The following is a 26,240-nucleotide window of genomic DNA, read 5'->3' as shown; positions in this document are numbered from 1 at the left end:
CTTGACAGAAAGAAGAACCTGTGTTGGATACAACCTATATATTTTCGATGCACCTCTTAAAATCACTAACACAAATAAAATGCTAATGTCAGCAAACACCCACGCGTATATTGAGAGGACCATCTCTGCAAAACATCCAAACATTAAAATAATATTTGGACTCCATAATTTGCATTCCATAGTCTAATCCCCTGCCTCGAGACACATCATAGACCCTTCATAAATTCACTACCACCATATCCTGCAAAAATCCATTATTCATGCACAAGTGAGTCCTGTGACGTAAAATTTATATTTAATCCAACTCTAAAATAACTAATAAGGAGGCAATATCACCCGTCCATGTTACAGTCTGACTCTGCGTATAAATAGTGTAGGGAGAATAAGAGAATGGGAGATTAAAAATTACAGATCACCCATCACCTTGCAGCAAAAGAGTTAAAAATACATTCTATCAGTTGGAAGCTCGAAAACAGCATAGCCACACATGTACGTAACATAACATGTAGTTGCTCTGACGCATGTAAGCTGTACAGTACAGAAATCTACTCTCTTCATCCAATATAATTTGTGGCTCATCACATTCTGTGGTATGCAGTACCCAAAAACCATTAGAATTCAGAAAACAATGTGAAACATAATCTCAATACTCCCACATTAATATACAATACATAATATAAGTATCCCCCAAGTATGTTATAGCACATTGCAGTCAAGACTTAAACAGGGCTACAGAGAGCATAAAATTATGTACATACATGAGTATCACCCTTTGCCCAAAAAATATTGCATCTCATGGTCAATATTAGGATCCTTGCTAACAGAATGTAACCTAATGATCCGTCTTGCTTCACATTGCTGAAGTCGTAATCCACAGTTGCCCCCTCTTACATCAGTTCTGTTCCATGAAATTCAAAACTAAGATGCACACCCTGGGATTCACAGTTTTTCACAAGAACAGCTAGGGGTACCTCACATCTAGTGTCTTCAGAGCCCTAATGTGTTCTCTAATTCTTTGTTGCATTAGCCGACTGATACTCCCTACATATACCTTGTTACATTTAAAAATGAGTAAAAACTGTGTGCTGCAATGTATATGCTCGCGTATAGTGTTATTCCCTGAATTACTGTAGTTAAAAACAGTGATTCCATCCAACACCAACCTGCACCTACTGTACTGACCACATTTATAAAAGCCTAATGATAACCTTGACAGCCGAGTATCCTCTGCATTCCTCAAGGGATAACGGGGGGAAATAATGTTACTTAAAGTATTACCCCTGTGATACGTAATGCAGGACGTGACCCAAACAAGGGTCTCAGATCCTTGTCCGATAACAGTAGTGATCAATTCTAGTTAAGAATATTATGTACCTTATAGCCATCCGGTGATAATAAGTTATTACCATAACTGCAGAGATCTGTCTCTTTTTCTTATGTACAGTGTCAACCAGTGTATCTCGACAACTCACTTTATGTGACCTATATCTGGCTTTGGTGATTATTTTCCCCTCAACCACATACTCTAAATCTGTTCTCAATATCTTGTAAGGTTCTTTTATATTCCACTTCTTCACTACAATTACATCTTGCTCTAAGCATCTCCATGCATGGTACAGAGTTAATATGACATTTTACATGCAAGCTTGAGGCATTCAACAAAGGAATTGCATGAGGTTTTCTTTCTTTGTATGTTACTTCGTATTGTATAGTCACATACGTATAATTCCATATCCAAAAATACAATACATGATATACTGAATTCATAAGTTAATTGCATATTGTACATGTTCATGTTCAGATACTGAAAAAAGTCCTGTAAACTAGTCAAGTCACCTGCCCATATCATAAGACAATCATCCATATAGAGCCCCCAGCAATAGATGTGATTGATCCACTTTGTCCCTTTATGGCCCCTGATAGGCACCTACTCGAACCAACCCTAAAATAGTTTGTTAAAAAAAGTTGCAAATCTGGAGCCCATCGAAGTCCCTCACAGTTGTTTATACCATTTATTGTTAAAAAGAACAACATTATTCTCAATACTCAAGCGTGCCATTTTGAGGAGCATCTTAGAGTGCTCAAACAGATCCATGGCAAAACACACAAGATGATGGACGGAATGTTTCACAATGGCAAAACATTCACCCCCAGTCACAGATCTGGGTTTAGTCCATCATTATTTTTCTCACCAAGCCACCCCAGTTTAGACATGGCCATATGCAAATCAGTCTTGACCCTGTGCCTCATGGAAACAGTCCAGTCCGAACTGCCAAGCCATGCCTTCCCTGGACCGGAATCAAGCCTCCTAGGACCGGTATCTGGCTATCAGCCATCTTCAGCCAGGATAGCTTGACTCCAGTGGCTTAGTGAGCACGGGAGCCACGTCTGGGCATATCCTTCTCACATAGGGTGAACAGCAAATCACACAAGATGATGGACGGAATGTTGCACAATGGCAAAACATTCACCCCCAGTCACAGGACTGGGTTTAATCCATCGTTATTTTGCTCACCAAGCCACCACAGTTCAGACATGGCCATATGCAAATCAGTCTTGACCCTGTGCCGCATGGGAACAGTCCAGCCCTAACTGCCAAGCCATGTCTTCATTGTATGCCCAGACGTGGGTCCCATGCTCACTATGCCACTGGAGTCAAGCTATCCTGGCTGAAGATGGCTGATAGCCAGAAACCGGTCCTAGGATGCTTGATTCCGGTCCAGGGAAGACATGGCTTGGCAGTTCGGGCTGGACTGTTCCCATGAGGCATAGGGTCAAGACTGATTTGCATATGGCCATGTCTGAACTGGGGTGGCTTGGTGAGAAAAATAATGATGGAATAAACCCAGATCTGTGACTGGGGGTGAATGTTTTGCCATTGTGCAACATTCCATCCTTCATCTTGTGTGTTTTGCTGTTCACCCTATGTGGGAAGGGTATGCCCAGATGTGGGTCCCGTGCTCACTACGCCACTGGAGTCAAGCTATCCTGGCTGAAGACGTCTGATAGCCAGAAACCGGTCCCAGGATGCTTGATTCCGGTCCAGGGAAGACATGACTTGGCAGTTCGGGCTGGACTGTTCCCATGAGGCACAGGGCCAAGACTGATTTGCATATGGCCATGTCTGAACTGGGGTAGCTTGGTGAGCAAAATAACGATGGATTAAACCCAGATCTGTGACTGGGGGTGAATATCTTGCCATTGTGCAACATTCCGTCTGTCATCTTGTGTGTTTTGCCAAACAGATCCATGGTCTTTTATATAAAAAGTGTTGCAATTACGTAATCCCATGTTTACGTGTGATATTAATATACAAGGATACTACATCTAGTGTAACAAGTAGCAACCCTGGTCTATAAGCCACAGCACTCAAAAGATTTAAAACATGTTTGGTGATTTGTATAAATGAAGGCAATTTAGAAACAAAGGGACGTAAAAAAAAGTATCCAAATACTCTGAAAGTCTTTCTGTGGACCCTCCGATGCCTGCAATAATAGGTCTCCCAGGTGGAAAGGTAGTATCCTTGTGCACTTTAGACAAAGTATACATGCAAGGGTATCTAGATGTGAAGCCAGATGGATCATGAGGTTATATTCTGTTAGCAAAGGTCTTAATATTGACCGCCAAATTCAATACTTTTTGGGCAAAGGGTGATTCTCATGTATGCAAATTATTTGGGGGTCTCTGTTGCATTGGTTAAGCCTTGACTGCAATGTACTATACCATACTTGTGGGATACGTATACTATGTATTGTATATTAATGTGGGAATATTGAGATTATGTTTCTCATTGTTTTCTAAATTCTAAGGGGTCTTGGGTACTGTGTATCATAGAATGTGATGAGTGATAATATATTGGACGAAAAGTATTGATTGATGTACTTTATGGCTTACATGCATTAGATAAACTACATGGTGAGTTATGTAGATGTGTGACTATGCTGATTTTGAGATTTCTACAGATAAAATGTATTTGGACTCTTTTGCTGCAAGATGCAGGCTGATCTGCACTTGTTCATCTCCCCTTTTCTCATTTTCTTACTATTTATCCACAGATAGATTTAGACTGGAATATGTCCAGGTGATATTGCCTCCTTATTAGATATTTTAGGGTTGGATTAAATATACATTTTATGTCGCAGAACTCATTTGTGTGTGATTATGAATAATGGATTTTCACAGGATATGTTAGTAGTGAACATATGATGGTTCTATGATAGGTCTCGAGGCAGGGGACTGGACAATGGAATACAAATAATGTATTCGAAATATTATTTTAATGTTTGGATGTTTCGCAGAGATGGTCTTCTCAACATACACCTGGGTGCTTGGCTGATATAAGCATTTGATTTGTGTTAGAAATGTTAAGAGGTGCATCAAGAATATATAGGTTGTATCCAACACAGGCACTTCTTTCTACCAAGGATATTACCTGCCACATTGAGTAATAAATACTTTATTCAAGCTGTAAAGACAAATTACTTAGGTGGGTTCTGAGACTGATTTAGTATATTCAGCAATCCTGTTGGTTTCTGGGATTGAATGGGTACGATTGGAAAGACTTACATGTATAAATTGGGACAGGTACGGGATTTTGTGAATCACTCAGTCCCTCCGATATAAAGGGACCAAGGGTGCTTGTGTTAATAAGCTTGCATGTTCCTCATATTTGGAATACGCAAGAGCTTATTGTTTAGAGCCACATGAATAAGTTGGATGTATGGCATTACAATGCATGCTTTTACCACGCATGCCTTTACAGCGCTGTTTTTACAACGCATGCCTTTACAACGCATAGTGCTTTGGGGCGCTGGATAGTGAATAGTTTAATTTACTATTCCAACTCCAGTCCCCTTGGATAGTAGGGAAGGTGTTGGATAGTAAATTAAACCTATTCCCTATCCTAGAGCGCCCCCCAGCGCAATGCGTTGTAATGGTTTGCGTTGTAAAAGTTGCGTCGCAAAGGCACTGCGTGGTAAAAGTTGCATTGTAAAGGATGCTTCCCGAATAAGTTGGATGCATATAATAATTCTGAGGTATTATGATGGCATTATAAACAACCTATATGGTTTATAGTATAAATATACTTTGTGTCTCAATGTGATGATGATGATTTTACTGAGTGACGGTATTTAGATATTTACACTTCAAAATTGTTGCAATGTTAGCTCATCCGTAATGTTCTAGATAGGGCTGATTTTAGTCATGTGATTACGCATGCTATCACATTACTAATATGAAGGAGAATAGTAAACATTTATATGAGAAGTTTGAGCAACATGGTGCTGCACTATTACGCTGTCGGAGCCATGTGTGGGGGTGTACTCTACCCGGTACTACCATAGAACACATCAGTAAAGGGATTATGTGTTTGAGCACACACTCGGGGTAGCTTTGTAAGATTTTTGCGTGTTGCGGATACGCCTTTTATATATACCGAATGGGATTATTTAATTTAGGAGAGTTTGTTAGGGAATACGAGGTTATGTGAATTTATTGTGTGAGTTTAGAGGTCAGTACATCAATACAATGTTCATTTTGGGGTTTGGGCATGGTACAGATGGTGGGAGTAGTGTATCCCATCTCTTATATGTGGTAGGTAATGCTGTTAATTATCTATGTTGGTAATGAAGGCAAGTGGCATGTCTGTAAGACTGCGATGTGACCAACATGACTCTGTGAAACATTTGTGTAATTAAGAACACAGGAGTATAGCATAGTGTATTTGTTGTTTAATGTGATGCTCATATGGGATTTTCTGTTCCCTTAGGTCTTTATATTTTATCTTAACCTATGGAGATTCTGGAATGAAATATACTCCACCTGTAAGGTTTGATTCTGGGGACATTAATAATGATGGGTAGGGGTAATTGAGGAGGTTTGTGACCCATATAGTTGTCATTTTTATTTTTGCAGGTTTTTTTTAAATTGATTGCGTAGATGGATGGTTTTGCAATCTAAGGATAGTGGATTCAGGGTGAGAAATAGAATTAGTGAATGGTTTCCTAAGACACAGAGATACTATTTGGTGACGGATTGTAATTGGGACATGTTGGGTTTTTCCTTTCCCTTTTTCTCCTGACACTTGTATGAACAGAGTAATTGGATGTACCTAAAATAACTGACAAAGGAATATCTCTTGGTCTTCATATACTGACTAAAATTTATCACAAAATGGGTGTATTATATCTCTTCTAAGCAGCATGAGACTCCTTTTCTGTTTTTGGATCATGGGGTGTACATATATACTTATTAGTCTATTTCCCCCTTTTTTTTTACATCTTTTGGGACATAGTAGGATGTTATATTGTTATTAGACAAATGAAAGAATGTAGTGACATGACTTATGTTAGTTTTGTGATACTTGATGTCTCTTTTGCTTGTAGTCCTGAGGAAGTCAGTAGTGAATGTTGCTATACCGACGAAACATGTGTTGGCTAAATTGGCTACTTCTATGATTGTTTACATCTGTCAAGACGGTTTTGGCACTACAGAAAAAAGAAAGAAAAGAGACCTGCATACTTTGGACAACTACAAGACTGGACATTATTGAATACATTGGTGCTCAGGAAATTGTTTATGTGTTCCCAGGAGATTTTCTCCTGATGCAAGGGGGAGTGATGGCTGCCCTTTTTCCTTTGTAGCACTGGGTAAATATGTGACATATTTGAGATAGACCACGCACGAGGTCTGCGCATATGTATAACTGTGCCATCACTCTGTTGTTAAAATCTTCTCTTTAGTCTACCCTGGCAAAATGTACCTCTTGCTGTGCTTTAACAAAAAGCTGAGGAGAAATGGGTCTGACCAGCAGAGTGAGTGTGAGTTGAGAAGCAGGCCATCGAAAGAGAGAGAGGGCAATAAAGCATGGTTGCTCAAAGAATAGAAAAAAGTAGTTCACTAATGTGAACCTAGGAAGGATGTAAGTCAGCCAATGAAAAGAATGAAAAAGAAGCTATACTCCAGGGAAGTGACAGAAGCAAGAAGAAAAAAGAAAGCTATTGAATAAGAAGCAAGCACATGAGATTGACAAGAAAGGCAAGGAATGATGCGCAATGGGCTGACCGAAAACCCACGTGAAGTATTGGTGTATTCATTAGGTCTTCGACAAAATACAGCTAAAAGCCATGTGGTGGTGATGTCTAAAAATGGTTGCTTCAAAGAATATGGGTACTTTAGCAGGGAATAATTTATTGTTGATGGTATGTCATTAGAGTTTGCTCTGCAGTTTCAGCTTGCAAGATGCTTGTGATTTTTAATAGCCCTGTGATATAATTGCCAATCTCTGTATTTAATGTTAAGTAATTGTTTGTGCATATGACTGCACAGAGTAAATGCAGCCCAAAGTTTGTTTTCCCCAAAAAGTAGTAGACAACTTTTTTTCTTATGCATTCTCTGTGGGTCCTCAGGCTAGTCCTATGGGTGGAAAAGTTACATATTTTAATTTGTGTATCTCATGTAATTGCTTTTAAGAACAATGGAGCCTATGCACAAAGGTAAGCTTATAACTGAATTTGCATTTTTCACACCTGAAGGGAATTGCGATAGGGTTTTATGGCAGGCATAAAACCATTTACTGGGGTAAATGGAGATTTACCCCAGATCACAAGTGCAGGCAAACCCACAGCTGTAAAGCCCACACATGGGGTGGGGAAGTGGGCATTCCAAAAAAGGGCTTTGCTTTGTAAGTTTGGAAGTGGGCATTCAAAACAGGGCCTTGCTTTGTAAGTTTGGTAACATCCATAAACCTGTATATTAAAGGGTATTCCAAAAAGCTGATCCATCCCTCTTTCTTCTCAGGACAGGGTCAAAACTGTATTTCAGCACAGGATGGGCATACATCATTGGAGTGTAGGGGAATATCTTTCTCCAAAGGAAAATATCTTTTTCCCTATGGAGATGTTTTTGTTTTTTTAAGTTCATTTGCACAGAGGACCCTATTCCCTCTGTGCCGAGTTCTCTTGTCTGGAAAGCTCCATAGTGTGGGACTAGAAGTCTGCTTGGAAAGTCACATGAATTTCCCAAGAGTACCCTTGTAAAGCTATGTCTATTTGTGAATTGAAAAAATGTAGGATAAATATGTCAGGCAGAGATCTCTGCACATATTTTTCCTATTTTGTGTGACTCATGCCACATGTGTTCCATGTATGCTCCCAAAAGCAGCCATCCGTGTCAGGTTTGGAACTCCTGTAATCGTTTTTATCAAGAGATCCTCGTGAGATCCCATTTCGCACTCTCTGTTCATGAGTATAAACGGTCCTATGTTCCTTTCTCTCATGAGTGTCCACTGTCCAGTTTCTGTAAGTTACATGCTGAATGATGCTAGGGTCACCCAACTGCTCTCAGAGCAGTGCAAAAAAAGTAAAATTAAATAATAAAACAGGAAAAATAAAATGATGATAACAAAATGTGATCATTTTATTTTTTAGTGTGGACTCGGAGCCAGGTTAGGGTGGGGCTGGGCTGGCATAGCAGGGAGAGGAGAAAATATGTGCACCATAACTGCGCATGTCAGTTTGTCCATCTGTCTTGGGCCGGCTTGGGCCGGCCAGACACGCACTGTTAGCTTTTCTCCACCTGTATTGCACAGCTGGGTGGAAACATGTCCTAGACTCCCAGGCACTGCCTGGGTGGCCAAACAGGCCGTTCAGACCAATCACGACAATGATGGTGTCAGCAATGTCGTGATTGGCTTTGGGGAGTCTGGGAGCCTATGTACTTCCGTTCCGTGCAGCCAGGAAGAAAAGACGACGGAGGAGAGGTGGCGGACGTTCACAGGTAAGTGTTCTTTTTTTTAGCCCCCACCCAACCAACCACCTCCGTTCCTTAGCAGCCGCCTCTGCCTAGGGTGGTGCACAGGGCACACATTCAACTTCATGTGTTCCATGTATGCTCACAAAAGCAGCCATCCGTGTCAGGTTTGGAACTCCTGTAATCGTTTTTTTCATGAGATTCTCGTGAGATCCCATTTCGCACTCTCTGTTCATGAGTATAAACGGTCCTATGTTCCTTTCTCTCATGAGTGTACAGTGTCCAGTTTCTGTAAGTTACATGCTGAATGATGCAGGGTCACCCAACTGCTCTCAGATCAGTGCAAAAAAGGAAAAATAAAATAATAAAAAAGGAAAATTAAAATGATGATAACATAATGTGATCATTTTATTTTTTAGTGCGGACTCGGAGCCAGGTTAGGGGGGGGCTGGGCTGGCATAGCAGGAGATGAGAAAATATGTGCAACATAAGTGCGCATGTCAGTTTGTCCATCTGTCTTGGGCCGGCCAGACATGCACTGTTAGCTTGTCTCCACCTGTATTGCACAGCTGGGTGGAAAACTGTCCTAGACTCCCAGGCACTGCCTGAGTGGCCAAACAGGCCGTTCAGACCAATCACGTTACGTGCTGCCAGGAAGAAAAGACGACGGAAGAGAGGCGGCGGACGTTCACAGGTAAGTGTTCTTTTTTTTAGCACCCACCCAACCAACCACCTCCGTTCCTTAGTAGCCGCCACTGCCTAGGGCGGTGCACAGGGCACACATTCAACTTCATAGTTCCCATGGGACATTTCTGCTCAAACTAACTCTCCCATGAGAGAAAGTAACATGGTCAGCTTAGGTGTAAGTAAACCATGAAATAACACAAGGCAGGATTTGGTCAATAACCAGTATCTACGCAAGAATGTGCTTGCCTAATAAAAAATGACCTTCTGTGATCCCGGACCGTCTTTAGGTCCCAGTCCAGCACTGCACATCCCATGCCTCCTGGTGTGAGATTCTGCATCACAAGAAAGAGACTGCCAGATGCAAGCCCATCTCCACGTCACACGCTTTGATGACATGTACTTAACCCTCATTACTGAGGTTGAGGAATGCGGCGCAGCATTTCACATCGAGGTCCATTCGTTCCACATGCAAAAGACATCTTAAAATAGAGGATTTGAAGACAGATAAATCTTCAGCTCTATTATCTTGTATCTTACTTTGCTCTAAATAACTTCTCAGTGGGCTCCGGCATTGCTACCATGGACTAGATGTTTCCATTTGATAAGAAGAGTCTGGAACATCCGCCAGTTTCCGCATCCTATTACAGACTGAATTTCAAGCACAAGCGAGGGAAATGTGAAAGGGTTCTTCTTTTATGGATTACACATTCTATTTTGCCCCAACTGCATTTCGATTACATTCTTTCCAGACGTCATTGCTGACATTCCATTTGTCAGGGGCATTAGGAATGTGAATGTACATCTACAAACAACACATTTGCACCGGGTGCCCTTTCTATGCTATGTAAACCTCCATACACAGATGCATTCCTAATACTGAGCGTTGTGTTTTTTTAATTAGATGACACACACTATCTATCTATCTATCTATCTATCTATCTATCTATCTATCTATCTATCTATCTATCTATCTATCTATCTATCTGTCTGTCTGTCTGTCTGTCTGTCTGTCTGTCTGTCTGTCTGTCTGTCTGTCTGTCTGTCTGTCTGTCTGTCTGTCTATCTATCTATCTATCTACCTACCTACCTACCTACCTACCTACCTACCTATCTATCTATCTATCTATCTATCTATCTATCTATCTATCTATCTATCTATCTATCTATCTATCTATCTATCTATCTATCTATCTATCTATCTATCTATCTATCTATCTATCTATCTATCTATCTATCTATCTATCTATCTATCTATCTATCTATCTATCTATCTACCCACCCACCTATCTATCTATCTATCTATCTATCTATCTATCTATCTATCTATCTATCTATCTATCTATCTATCTATCTATCTATCTATCTATCTATCTATCCATTTTCCATTCTGTGTGCCTCTACATCTCTCAACCCTACACCCCAGGTATCACACAGACAGCAGAAATTCAAGCTTCCCTCACACAGAGTAGGGATCCAGACAGAAGCAGATCGAGCTATACCCAAGCAACCAGAACAGACACTGGTTCAGGCCTTGAATTCCACATGAAACTGAAAACCCGGAGGGCATATTGTCAACGCTGGCCGCGCTTAGCGATAGATTTTTTATATCAGGAAATTATTGCCATGCTAGCGCTGTATCAACAACGCATAGCGCAATCGCGATAATTATTCCTGCAATAGGGGTGTTTTCCATGGAACATCGCTGGTTTTCCAGCAATGTTCCATAGAAAGTGGCGATAACCTTTGGTCGTATCAGCATAATCCCCCACTTATGTCTGCTAAAATCCTGATGGCGACCTTGTAAATATCGCGATGTGCATTTCACGATAATTTACAAGGTAGTCCGTCAGGGGTATGCCTAGTGACGCCCACTTTGCATCTCATTAGAGATGTAAAGTGAGGCATGTCGGCAAAACGGCTGCTAACATGCGCTAATGCATGTTGGCACCGGCTTACAAATAGGGCGATAAGATTATCTCTGCTTTTTTGGCTTTTAAAGCCAAAAAATCGGAGATAAGGCTTTTGTTAATATACCCCCTGTATTTTCCAGTAGGCCCCTGTCTGAGATGGCATACCCCCTTCCTTACAGCACCTAGATCACCCCCAACCAAATGCTGGGTGAGACGCACACTATACAAATACAAATAATATAACAGGTATAGAGCAAGCTTCTCTCATATGCAAAGTTACATAAATGACTTTGGGGTACTCTCTGATGTAAATCAACATGTGTATTTGTGAAAAACATGTTCACCTAGTCGGGTATCTAGGCACTGAATAACAGTGTCTGTATCACATACAGGGAGCACGGTAATTGCGAATGTAAGACTCAGAGCCCGATTCACAAAGGTACTTACGTGCAGTGGTGGCGGCCACATACAAAAGGTAGTGGGGCGGGGGAGGAGTGATGTGCGGGAGGGGGACCACTTGGTTGGGGGAGTATAATAAGAAAAAAGAAAAAAGATACCTTAAATTGCTGGTTGCCTGGCTGGGCCTAAATCCATCGTTTTTTTGCTCACCATGCCATTCCAGTTTGAACCCAGCCATATACAAATCAGTCTTGACCCTGTGCCCAATGGGAGCAGTCCAGTCCGAACTGTCAGAACAGGTCCTTCCTGGACTGGAAACAAGCATCCTAGTACCGGTTTCGGGGTTTCACCCCTCAACAGCGAAGATGGACCTACGTCTGGGTATACCCCTCCCACTCGGGGTGGCAAATGCAAAAAACAACAATTGATTGACAGAATGCAGAACAATGGCATACATTTCTCCCAGTACAGAGATCTGGGCCTAAATCCATAGTTTGCTCACCATGCAGTTACAGTTTGAACCCAGCCATTTGCAAATCAGTCTTGACCCAGTGCCACAAGGGGACCGTCCAGTCCGAAACTGCCAGGTCAGGTCCGGTCCTATGATGCTTGTTTCCTGTCCAGGGAGGGACCTGCCTTGGCAGTTCAGGCTGGACTGTTCCCAAGAGGCACAGGGTCAAGACTGATTTGCATATGGCCAGGTTTAAACTAGGGTGGCATGGTGAGCAAAATAATGATGGATTTAACCCAGATCTATTGACTGGGGGTGAATGTTTTGATTTGTTCTGCATTCCGTCCATCAATGGTGTTTCTTTTGCTTTCTTGCCCTAAGTGTGCCGGGTATGCCCAGACGTGGGTCCCGGGCTCACTGTGCCACTGGATTCAAGCTATCCCACCTCCTGGCAGCTCACTGACTGCGCCAGGGGTCGCGCCTAGTTCACAGGCCCTGTGTTTGACACACTATCCCTGACAATGTCCCTCACCAGGCTCGTGGGACCCTGGCTGATCTGTACAGTGCTGTGGATAGAAGCTAATAGCAAATATTCATATACTGAAGATGATTTGAGTCAATAGAAGGCAGAAGTGATCAGATTTTTTAAGTCTCAAAGTAGAGAGGCTGGAGCTAAGACCTGGGTTCGAGAGCCTTCCGCCTGATCCGGAAGCGCAGAAGGTGTTTGCTAAAGGGTACCAGATCCACGGTGTAAGGTGGGGAGCACAGAGGATGACTGGAGAGCCCAGCAGGGCCTGTTGAAATACATTCATTGCAACATTGGCAGAGTGCACTGGCGAAAAGCAAATCTTTACGCCAAACCTTAGCACTTTGCATGTCAATGACAGGACTACTTTGTGGGAGGAGGCAGGGTTGGCTTTAACACTGGTTGCGCAATGTGCGACAATGTCTTTTGGTGCCCCCCCCCCCCCAATGGCCACCTCTGACACAGATTCCATCACTAGCATCCCTTAACGGTGCCCCTCAAGTCTCTATAGCCACTGTCTCTCAGATTCATTTAGTTTTATAGCACCAGTCAGACCACTGTAAGATGTTAGAGCACTTTACATCACACACACATTGCACAGACAATCATATGTGGGTAAATCAGTGTATAGGAAATGTTACATCAGAGAGTAGTAGTATAGGAGTGACATGTAGTTTAGGCAATATAGTTTAAGAGTCCTTATTCTGCAAAAGCACACATTCTGAATTTAAAACGTAACTTCGTTGTTAGGGGTTTTCTTTAATAATATGAATTGTTTCCTACCCAAATGAACCCTTTTCGCAAGATTAAGATAATGAAAAACTGGGCAAAAAAACATATACCTCTAGCACATATCTTGCAGTTTGCATGCAGCTCTTTGATAACAGTTAATAGCTCAATGTTCTATACTAGGATTTTGACTTATAAATAACAAGTTGGAAAAGGAGCTCTCTTACAGAAGCAGTAACCCACTGACATGTTTACATTATATGCACTTTGTTATCTGCATGGTACACGTTCTTAGCAGCAGGCATTTTAACCCTCTGTGCTACCTTAGGACGAGTCATAACTTCCACTAGACAAACCTCTGGTCTCTTTCCAATGAGGATTAATTACCAGAGTTTTCTTGACATTATAGTTGATGCCTGGCAATTTCTGTAGTCCACGAATGCAGTAGCATCTGCTTAAATGATAATATACTTGCAAAAATGACACCCCCACCCCAAGTCAGCACCCGGTGCGGTGGCACCGCTCGCACCGCCCTAGAGTTGGCCATGGGAGGAGGACATCTTAAAGAAGGACAGGAAACGAGGGTGGAAGTATATGGCACTATCGCTCTGCGGGATAATCCCTGCACAGGGCCCATCTTCATCGTGCACCACTTAAATACTTGTCACGTGGGAGCAAAACAAGGGAAGACCATACCTGGCTGACCTTGTGAGTGCTGAATAGATTACAAATTACTGCAGAGGGCACTAGAACATGAGGAAGGGTGTGTCGAGCACTGAGGGCCATGCACAACACCACTCAGCACCCTTAGCATCAAGTGCAAGCTCTTTTGGATGAGGTTGGGAAGTGAAAATAGCGCCAGGGAATATTTGCAAAAGAGGTGGACCTCACAAAGTTCACAGTTTGTCACCTTTGGAATAACTGGCCAATGAGCGTAAGATTTTTACAGGAGTTTCATGGGAGAACTTTCTCATAAAAAACTAGTGGGCAGATTTTTGACTTGTTCACGCAGCGCAGTGCAGCGGCTGCAAATCCTGCAACGCCTGAAAAGGAGAGGGGAGGAGAACACCATATTGACAGAAATATAGCACTCTCCTTTCTTGCCCTAGTGCCGGCGCTGAAATCAGCTGCTGTCTGCCACTGAGACACCTTTGCGTCATGGTGGAAGGGTGTTTCTGTGAGACTAGAACAGCTTTTGTAGTGGAAGGGTACCCTTCCAGAATACAATGCTTTGCATAGACTGACTTAAACCTTTCTCCCTCTTTGTATGTATGCTGTACAGTGCAGCACACGTACAAAGCCAGAAAAGGAAGAAGAAATTAAAGCATTTTTCCTTCCTTGCACCTCTTCAAAAGGGCACAGTTTTCTGATGATAAATTCTGTCTACTTTATTTAGTAAATTAGGTTTAGCATCAGAAACCTTGGGCGGTTGCATGGGAATGCACATGCACCACCCATGGTACGCCCCCTTGGCACTAAGTAATGCAATTCAGCGCTATGCGCTGCTATGTTTTACTTTCACATTATTTCCAGCGCTAAACAAGTTTAGCGCAGGAAAGTAAACCGAAAAAAAGATTTTGCGCCGATTTGTGTCACTTTTGTGATGCAAAAAAGGGATTAAATCTCCCCCCAGGTTTTGTGTGTTGTTTATGTAGAAACTGTCCTCTGTGGCCATGCATAACAGTTCTGGATTCATGTAATCTGGACTTGCAGGAGTCATGGCATATGAAAATAATGAACGCAGAAAACTCCCAAAATAGAAGAATTTTCCACATTCTCTGGTAATTTTGGGCCATCACCATTCAAATATTGTCTACTGGAAGTGTCAGTCAGATGTTGGACCAGCGGATGAAGTATTTTCTCTTTAATAGCCTTCATGCATTTAACAACTGCATTAGGTGTGTGAGTCTCCTAGGGTAGGGTTAATTTGAAAATCAAGGACTGTGTAGCAATATTGCACTGAAATGGAACCTCAATGTTATTCTATTTATTTTTACAAAAAAGCAGGTAAGCCCACCTCCCGCCACAAAGCCAGTGGCATAACACAAAATAATAAGGCCCCCCTGCAGATGTGATGGCGGGGCCCTAAGTCGCTAATATTACACAGATCGTCATTGGCCTTATGCTGTGGGGGATCCACTAAAGGTTTGGGGTACCCTGAATAGTTGGGGGACCCCCTGTGCCTCAGGGCCCGCCAGGCCTGCATTGTGGCCCTGCACAAAGCTGGGTTGACCTCTGCTCTCTTTAAAGGCCCATTCCCTTTACAAAATAACATAAAATAGAGTGAAAAAGGCACTGTTGGGTTCACGTCTGCCTTACATAAGCACTCAAAACTCAGAATTAACATGAGACCCTGTTCTCATGCTTAAAATAAACTTTTCCTCCTACACTCCATGATTAACTGCAACCTTACTACCAACTGATACTCTCAATCCAGAGAAAAGGGCAATTCCAAGAATTGGACGTGGTTGGCTCACTCACGTAATGTGACATACTTCATCATTTGCCACCTCGCCGCCACCCTGGTGAGGTGATACTACCAGGGTGGACTTGACCGCAGGAGCGGTCTGACCTGAGGGAGTTCTTAGAAATTATTGTTTTTTCTGAATAAAATACTTGGATCCAGCTCAGTGATTAAAAAAGCCTTCAGAAAAACCATAAAGCATCCTTTATTCAGGTGGCATCCTTGACTTGTTTAAAAAAACCAAAAGGTATTCTCAGGGGACGTATATGGTTTCTATGACCATTATGTACTGCTGAGTTCTATTGCCAACATGTTTCTGCCCTTCCAATACACCTAGATGGTCTCGGGCATTCTTCAGGGCCAGGTCTATGTATCCCTACACTTATATAATAATAGTGAAGAGTACCACTAGGCTGTTCGATGGGGCACGGTAGGACCAAAGTGGGTGCTCTACCTTGACGTAAGTGTGACTATAGGAGGTTTCCATCCTATACAGACCATGAGGTAAGTGGCCCTTGAGCACCATGTTAGAGTTCCTGGTGAACTTTGGAAGAGAGGTAGGTCCTCTCCATATGTTTTTTTATGGTACTCTTCACTATTATTATACAAGTGTAGGGATACATAGACCCGGCCAGTTACATTATACAAGGACACATCCATTGTTATGGTCTAGCTCAGAATTCTCCAAATTTGGACCTGGGGGGCCGGATCCATGCCAGATTTTAAGATAACCACATTTATCTAAATGGGGAATATTCTAAAAATCTGGCATAGATCCGGCCCTCCAGGACCGACTTAGGAGAACCCTTGTCTAGCTTGATAAAGTAGCTTTCGTCAGACCATTATGTCAGCATCACTCGGGAGGGGCTTTGGCTCTGCCCACATTTCGGAGCCAGGAGTATGTGTTTTCATTGGGCAGAAGTTGTGTGATTCCACAAAAAAAGTGGCTGCCTTCCACAAAGCTGTGATCATTCTGTTTATTTATTCAGCTACCTAAGCTTGAGCTTGTAGGGGCACATGCATAACAGTGGAATGCTATTAAAGTATATTAGATAACTAGACAATTATTGTTTTTTTTTAGGCACATCAGATTAAGGGCCAGATGTAGGTGAGGCACATTTACCGATTCGAAAATACAGAATTGTACCTATTCGGTATTTTCTAATCGGTAAATGCTATGTAGCAAATTATTCAGTAAAAATTACCGAATCGTTAAGATTCAGTATTTACAGAATCGGTATTTACCGATTCGGTAAGTGCCATTCATTCCTATGGGCCTGGAGGCCCATAGGAATGCATGTCAATTACCGAATCGGTAAATACCGATTCGGTAAAAGGGGGAAAACATTGAAGGGTGGCAGGGTGTCACTTTGACGCCCTGTTGCATCCCTCATTTGTGTATGGGTGCACATGTGGCACACATACATGCCCTAAGGGCATGTATGTCTGCAACATGGCACTGAAGTAATTTGCATGAAAATGCTTTTTTGGGAGTTTTGTTATTTACCACCAACTTGTAGTTGGTGGTAAATAACGAATCCTAGCATGGGATAAGCACTTATTTTACTGATTCCTTAAATTACCGATTCGGTAAAATACTGAATCCTTAATTTAGGCCCCTACATCAGAAAGGCCTATTACCGGTCTGTAACGGCCGAAATTCGTTAATTTCGACCGCTACCGACCGGTAATAGGCTTCCTACATCTGGCCCTAAGTGATTTGCCCAGAATCACAGGGTGACACATCTTCTAATCTCACCTGTGACCACACAGCTCAAACTGAGAGGAAGGACACAGGTGCAACAAAACATATATCATGGTGTAAATCCATTCACCATTTTGTTTGCTACAGGTTTGAGCAAAAATGTAAATGGAAGCTAAAATGGGCATTTGAGGTCACATCTACCCCTATCCCTTCCTTCTTAGACATACCCTATCTTTTTAGACACTCTTCTTTATAATCAGCTTAGAGCCACTTGCTGCGCTATTCAGGGCCAGCTTTGGGCTGGTGGCGCCCGAGGCGAGAATCCTTTTTGGCGTCCCACACCCCATGACCGCCTGCTTAGATTCTCTCCCTACCACCAGGAAATAGTGCCCATCATCTCTCCAATCATAAGTTATTGCTAAAAGCAGCCCCCCCCTGAGGTTAGCGCACCTACACTGGTCAGCGCCCTGTGCGGTCGCACCTGTCGCATTGCCCTAAAGCTATTCATGACACCTTTCCAGCTCCCCCGCCTCATCTTTTAGCACTGGAAAACATTCACACTTCACCTTCCTCACGCAAACTAATTACTCGTCTCTATAATAATATGCAAACTTCTTCACCAATAGCCTCCCCAACTGCATGTAGGGGATGAAGCGTGAACATAGACCCTCAACAAGCAAACAATGGGAGTTTTTGCTGGGGGCAGTTGAGATTTCTCTACCCCAAATACAAACTGAAACTTATCAACTTCACCTTTCTTCATTGACTATATCGCACTCGTACACAGTTATTCAAGATGGGTTGGTCTCTGATCCAAATTGCCTTCGCTGTGGTTTTCCTCAAGCTACCTATATACTAGGGGAGGCGGAATTTGCGTAGTCATGCTACGCAAAGCTCCTCAAAACGGTAAAAAATCTCTGCGAGCTCGCAGAGTTCAGCGAACAAGCGGAATTGCTTGTTCCGCCCATTCGCAAAGCTTTTTTCCTGTTCGCGAATGCTGTTTGCGTCCTCGGGGGGAAAAATCTCGCGAACACGCATTTTGAAAGCACGAACAAGCAAAAAATTCCGCGGAGCCCCGGATAACGGAATTTTGGGCAATTTCACGTTATCCACAGAATGCAAAATTAGCCAAATTCCGCGAGCAGTAAGGAATTTACCGCCCAGGCCTACTATATACATCTGGCATGGCTGTGTCCGAAGGTGGCATCATTTTGGGAGGAGGTACATACGGCCATATGCACTATTACTGGACACATTCCACCCTTTTCCCCCTTGGTGGGGCACCTTGAGTATGTCTCAGACACACCTGACTCCCCCCATCGATCCGCTGCCAGGCTCTTTTTACTAGCAAAACGCAGGGTGGCTATACATTGGGGGAGGAGACCGGGTCCTAAATACAGGGCATGGCTGCATAACGTTACCTATTGTCAAGAGCAATGAACAAACTATAGAGAATTAATGCCCTTGCGCTCCAGGCCCAAAGATTTTTGGGAACCCTCCCTAACTCCCCTTCGACAATTCGACACCTCTTTGTCGACTGCTGGTGATTCAGATCCGGGGTCACATACTGCACAGGGTGGCGTTGGGTAGCTTCCTTAGTTTATCGGTGGACAAAGTGTAAAGGTAATTCTGTTCTAATGTATGTCGGTTTATTTGCTTTGGCTCAGTAGTATACCTATTCTGTGTATTGTCAAATGGAATTGTGCAACTCTAACGCTAAATGGATAACTTGGTTGGTGCTCCCTTGATGTTCTATGCACTTTATTGCTAAATGCAAAAAAATAAAATTAAGGAAAACAATGGGCAAATCAACAGAAGCTGCACAGACCTGTACAAATAAGGCAAGTCAGATCTTAGCTGACTACACCAAGTAATTGCAAAATGTGGCAGAGAGCCGGTCAAAGTTATCAGTTGGGGCCGGCGTGGCTCGGAGTGGAGGGCAGGGGGTCACGTGGGGAGGGGGGGTTAATTTGAATTTAATAAAAAAACATGCCTTTCTGCCGTCCGGGTCCCACGTCTTCTCGGTTCCTGCTCCTGCTTTCCTGCCTTCAGCAGGAACAGGAAGCAGGCAGCCTCCCTCCCCTCCCCTAAGCCAATCACAACACTGCAATGACAGCATTGTGATTGTTGGGGATGCCGCCCCGCCAGGGGCTTACGGCGTAGGCCATGTTCTGAATGCAGGTTGCATTGCAGACTGCATGGACAAAGGGCAGAGTGCGCATGACTGGTTTGGGCGGCGCCAGAAGGCAGACCAAACAGTCATTGCGCCCTCAGGAGTGAGCACACCACTCCTCCCCTGCTCGCACAGCAGCCTCACCAGGGCTGGAATGGCGATAGTGGGCACCAGGCGTTTCCCAGGTGGGCCGCCAGTGTGGGAGCCGGTTTTGGGCCCCTGGGGGCCAATTTTGTTATTGGGGGTCGGCAATATCAGCCCCCTGTAACAAAATCGGCCGGAACCGGCCCTCGCAAACTGCTCGACTGCACCCCCCTCACCTCAGGAGGGGGGTCGAGCAGTTTGTCCGGGCCGGTTTTGGTTCCCAGTTCGGCCCTGAGCCCCACCCACACACGTGCAACTAAACATAAAATGGTAATAACAGGAAGTTATTACCATTTCATGTTTTTGTTCCTCGCACTGTGAGAAAGGAGTAGGATGACGCTCCTCGACCCTAGTGGAGGAGCCGCCTCTGAAAGTTGGAGGTATGTTCCAAATATGGCTTTTCAATGGAAAGGGTTGTCCTGAACCAGAACTACACAATGGCGACTTTTATGCAGATGCAGAGAGTGTAGCATGCTCTAGATTACCATCTTTAAGTGTGGGGAGGGGCATGTTGCCCCTCCCTCAGCAATGGTAATACATATGCTTACTACACTCTGCATGTATGCGGGCAGATTTATGTTAACTGGCGCATCCCCAGGGATGCGCCAGTTAACATGCGCCACAGCTCCGCCACCCATGGTGCGCCGCATTTATGATGCGGCGCACCATGGTGCAAGGAAGTGAGGATGCGTGACACATCTCTCGGCGTACGGGCGGCGCATTGCAGGAGTCATGTCGCAAGTGCGACATGACTCCTGCAATGCACAGGAGCCACCTTTTCCATGCATTGTGCGTCACCCTTACGCCTGCTTCAAGCAGGCGTAAGGATTTGACGTAGAAAGTGGCTGAGTGAAATCTCATAGATTTCACTCAGCCACTTTTAGGAGGCGTTCCTGCGCAGGAACGCCCCCCTTGCGCAGGAACGCCTCCTTCTGGCGCAGGGCTTTTCAACGTGACGCATCTCCTAGATGCGTCACGTTGTAAATAGGGCGCATTGTTTGCGCCGCCGTTGCGTCACATTACGTGACGCAATTGCGGCGCAAGCAGGCGCAAGGGCATCATAAATCTGCCCCATGGTTTTTATGCCATGGCATTTTGTTCATATACATTTGTTTCAACAGAAGATATTCAACCTAAACCTGGATGTACAGGGTTAAATTTGTGTAGTAGGGTTAAATCACACTGAAGTGTGCTCTTAACTATTAGGAGAGTGTTTTCTGGTGAAAAATTATTATTAAATGATTGAAAGTTCGTTTCTTTTTGCACGACACGTTTTCCAATGCGATATACCGCTTTCATAACATTTGTGCTGTTTGATGTAATGCTTCGAATCAAAAGAACATTTTTATTTGCGATCTGAAGAATGTTTCTTTTTCAAAATGTTCACATTTGTTGCGTTCTCTCCTCCGGAGGTAAGAAAGACTTGAGCAACAAAATATACAATCTTCGCGTATAGATCGCCCTCTTGTGGCAAGTCAAGGTAGTTGGCGGATTCCCTGAAAACAGTACATAAGAGTAAAACAATCATATTTTCCGTAAAAGCGGCTCCATTTTAAGTTATTTTAATATTGCTTTGTTGGTGTAAAAGTTGCAAAATTAGTAGAGGTAAACAAATGGTGCAAAAATTAAGGTGGAATGTTAATCTGTTTTAAAAGGCAAGGACATTAAAATATTGAGTGTTGGGATAGGTTGGGAGTAAAAACACTGCATTGATTTCGTTTTGTCTGCCATAAGATAAGGTTGGGGCAGGGGGCATTTTGGCTCCCGTGCTTAACGCTTATACATCGAGCCATTCAGGAATCTGAGGGATCAACAGCACATCTCCAATCAGCAGTATGTTGAAGGGCACAATGGTATCTTTAAGTCTCTTAAGGACATCCCACACTAGAGGCCTTACAGTTTCTTAGGCCTGACTTAGGGTGAACCTTTTTATAATGGAAATGATGTTGCTCTCTGCCCACATTGAATGCCTGTGCAGCCTTGCTCCGAGGAGCATGCTTATGGCATCAAATTCTCGGCACTTCATGTCATTTCCGGTCACTTTCATTAGAGTGACAATCAAATAGCATCGTGAACTATAGGGAATACCCTAAGTGCAGGCCTTTTATGCTGGAGAAAATGTGCCACCTTATCCCTGTAGATGGGAATGTGTTAATCAGGAAATGTGAAAGTCTAGCTGTAACTCCAGTAACACTAGTGCTTCTGCTATCAACACCTTGAAATCTGTAATTGATAGGATTGCCACCATTTTGGAACCGCTATAGAATCTGCAATAACAGTAGGTTAAAAAACATATTTCTCTGTTTGTCTCTCTCTGTCTCTCCCTCTTTTTGTCTCTCTTTCTCAATGCCTCACACATACATGCACCCACCAATCTTCACATACTTGTATTTACTGAAAAAAGGTTGGTTAAAGAGGATTCACAATGTCCATTCACATTACAAAATAATTTGGTGCAGATTTACTAAAAGTTTGTGCCGGGTTTGCATCCCAAAAGGCATGCAAACCAGTGCGAAATGTTTATTTGGATTTTACTTTCCAGGGCAAAAAGTGATTTGCACTGAATGTTGCTCAAAAGTAACACAAAGCAGCAGTTTACACTGCTTGGTCTTACGCAGAAGTCAGACCTCGCCTGAAGAAACCCTCTTCCAACCCCAGCGAACTAAAAAACTACAGACCCATCTCTTTTCTACCTCACCACAAGGTTCACAAGAAGGTCATCAACAAACACCTTACAGAATAGCTAGAAAAAAACAACCTGCTAGTCACATCCCAGACTGGCTTCCGCACCAACCTCAGCCCTGAGACCACCCTGATCGCCCCCACTGACAACATCAGAACCCTCCTCGACCGGGTTGACACAACTACTCTTTTCCTCCTTGATATATCAGCAGCATTCAATCCAGTGTCCCTTCCACACCCTCATCCAGAGGCTCCGCCACTTTGGAATCAAGGGAAACTCCCTCGGATGGGGTGCATTCTTCCTCACTGGACGAACCCAGAGAATCCGCCTACCTCGCTTCGTATCAGAACCCAAGAGCATCATCTGCGGCATCCCCATGGATCATCCCTCAGCCCCACCCTGTTCAACACCTACATGATGCTCCTGGCCAGCCTCGTCAGAATCCATGGCATCAACACAATCCTCTACATGGACAACACACAGCTCATCCTCTCACTTTCACAAGATCCCTCCACTACCAAGACCAACTTCTACAGCTGCATGAAGAGCATTGCTGACTGGATGAAGACCAACTGTCTCAAGCTCAACACGGAGAAGACCAAAGTACTGATTATCGGAAACAACACCTCCCTGTGGAACAACACCTGGTGGCCCCCGAACTCGGACCCCCACCAACAGATCATACCAGCAGCCTTAGCATCATATTAGACAGCAAACTCACCATGAAACACCAGATAAACAAAGTTGACTCCATCTGCTTCCACATTCTCTGCATGCTCCGAAAGATCTTCAGATGGTTCCCAGCTGGCACCAGGAAGACATTCACCCAGGCATTAGTCACCAGCCGACTCAACTACGGCAAAGCACTCTATGTAGGAATCTCCACCCAACTCCTGAAGAGACTCCAGACCATTCAGAACTCTGTGGCAAGACTCATCCTGGACCTCCTCAAAAGGACCAACATCACCCCCCACCTCAGGAACCTCCACTGGCTCCCCGTCAAGAAAAGATGCCAGTTCAAGATGCTGACATATGCCTTATAATAGAATGTGCAAGTCGGCAACAAATGGAGTCCATAATACCACCAGCAGACTTTTCTCTTTGAACACCAGCCTAGGAAGTCTAATGATCATGGCTAGGTTTCCCACCCCATTAATGAGAGGTAAAGTCAGGGACATCAACACAATATGCACTATTTGTAGTAAGAGTTGGAGAGGGTTGATCTTGCGGGCAACCAAGTTAGATGGATGTAAGCATGAAGTACATTGATAGTTCCTTCCATTCAGTCATTCAATACATTTAGATCTTGAATATTGAAGTCACATATTTAATATAATTTGCAGATTGAGTACCATCATATACTTCTAAGAAGGAAGCCGAAATGGTGAGTAACTGGATTATCCTTCCTAAACCAAGATGGCATTTACATAGTAAAAGCCACGTTCTAAAGAAGAAAAATGTGAACTAACATGTGGTGGCCATCTTTGAACTCTAGTATATAAATGAACTTTCTGTGGAGAAGCTTGCTTCACAATAACCTTTTTTTTGTCTGCTTGCGCCTCTTTCAGGTTGAAGACTATATTGGGCTATGGTCGTCTTTGGAAAATCAGGGAGTATACTGAGCATTAATTGGAAGGATGCAGTGTGTGAAGGACTGAACAAATTAGTAACTTGCGGGTGTACCTGATACTGAATAGGTAAGAATGAGTGTCTTTTTATTAAGGGGCACTGTTCCCATGGAACTACAAATGGTTTCCTTTCGAGAGAACTATAAATATCTTTATCACTTAAGGTAGACTCTCTGTGCAGCTTTCATTCAGATAGAAAATGGAAGAAGTCCAAATATTCAGTGAGAGAGGTAAATGATCACTCACAAGTGAACAATCCCTATTAATTGAAGTAGCAACAGAGCTCAGAGCTGACATCAGCTCCAGACTAATTAAAGTATTTGTTATAATTAAGGACACCCAGGCTGCTTGGTAGGAGATGTGGGAAATAAAGTATGCCATGGTAAGCAAGTACTACCTTTACTAAATCTAACTTAGCTCCACATGGTCTTGATCATTGCCAAAGTAGTTTAAGTTCAAAGGTTAATAACCATAGAGAATTTGTAACCCAGTTGGCTTGAGTATAGCTAGTCTTTCCACATCATATTTACTTTTCACCCAGTTATCACTCCCATTCTATAGGAGTGTATGATTTATTTTATGGCCTGCAGACAGATAGAAGAAAGAGTGACTGATGGGTATCCATGACCCTCGAAGGAGCTGAGGGTTAGATTTGGTTTCACGAGTTAAGATATTTTTCAGGGCTAAGGAGAATGTATTTATTAGTACAGGAAGTAGTCTTATAGGAATACTGGGGCATATTATCAAGGGGGTTTATCTCCGCTTTTTTGGCTTTAAAAGCCAAGAAAGCGGAGATAAAATTATCTCCCTATTACCTAGCTGTCGCTAACACCAGTTAGCGACAGCTAGTAGGAGATAGCGACCATCTTGGGCCCCGCTTTGCATGTCAGTGAAATTTATCACTAATGACATGCAAAGTGGGCGTGCCAAGATGTTAGCGACTGGAAACAGTCGCTAACATCGCTATCTCCTATTACCAACTTTTGGAGATATTCGCGCTAAGCGCGAATATCTCCAAAAGCTAACACCTGCCCCTGAGCAGTTCTTAGCCATGTTATCCAATGGTAGGTGGATAACATGGCTAAGAGCATTAGCTCGGTAATGCATGAATATCCCTGACTTTTCAGCGATATTCATGCATTTCGGCCGATTTTTATCGCTTAGGAGATAAACCTTGATAATAGCAAGGTTCCTAAGCGATATAAATCGCCGCAGCTCGGCGATAATAATATTGCCGCTAAGCCAACATAGCGATAATTATCGCTAGTTGTTGGTAATATGCCCCACTCTTTTTTTTTGCTCTTATATGCCTTTGTGAAACAACCCAGAAACATTCATCTCCTTAAAGAAAAAGTGCAAACAGGATGCAGTCCCATATTGATGTTGTGGGGCCAATAAACAATGGAATGTAATGTTATGTAAAAGATTCCTGCAAGAGTTCTATTTTAGATTGTGAAATGATCTCATTGGGACTTACAGTCAATAACGTGCAGTTACAAAATGCAGATTTCATCAAGATTACAGAAAGATATTTCAGATCCTCTGCAATGTCATTGATCATTCTTTAATGATGATGATTCAACACTTCTATGGTGTTTATTCTAAGGGTCAGAGGCAGAATGATTACTTAAATATGGATGTTTGTTTTACTGGTGTTCAGAGCATATGAGAAAATCAGCACAGCCACCAGGTTTAACTATCTGTACTGCTCCTACGCTGATGACACCCAGCTGATCCTTTCCCTCACCAAAGACCCCAACACCGCCAAAACCAATCTTCACGAAGGCATGAAAGAAGTTGCCATATGGATGACAAACAGCCGCCTTAAACTTAACTCAGATAAAACGGAAGTGCTCATCCTAGGATCATCCCCCTCTGCCTGGGACGACTCATGGTGGCCTTCGGACCTGGGCTCCGCACCCATACCCACAGACCACGCACGCAACCTAGGCTTCATCCTAGACTCCTCCCTCTCGATGACCAGACAAGT

The sequence above is a fragment of the Lissotriton helveticus genome, chromosome 11 (assembly GCF_964261635.1).
Source record: "Lissotriton helveticus chromosome 11, aLisHel1.1, whole genome shotgun sequence".
Classification (NCBI taxonomy): Eukaryota; Metazoa; Chordata; class Amphibia; order Caudata; family Salamandridae; genus Lissotriton; species Lissotriton helveticus.
Note: the sequence above shows the minus strand (reverse complement) of the source record.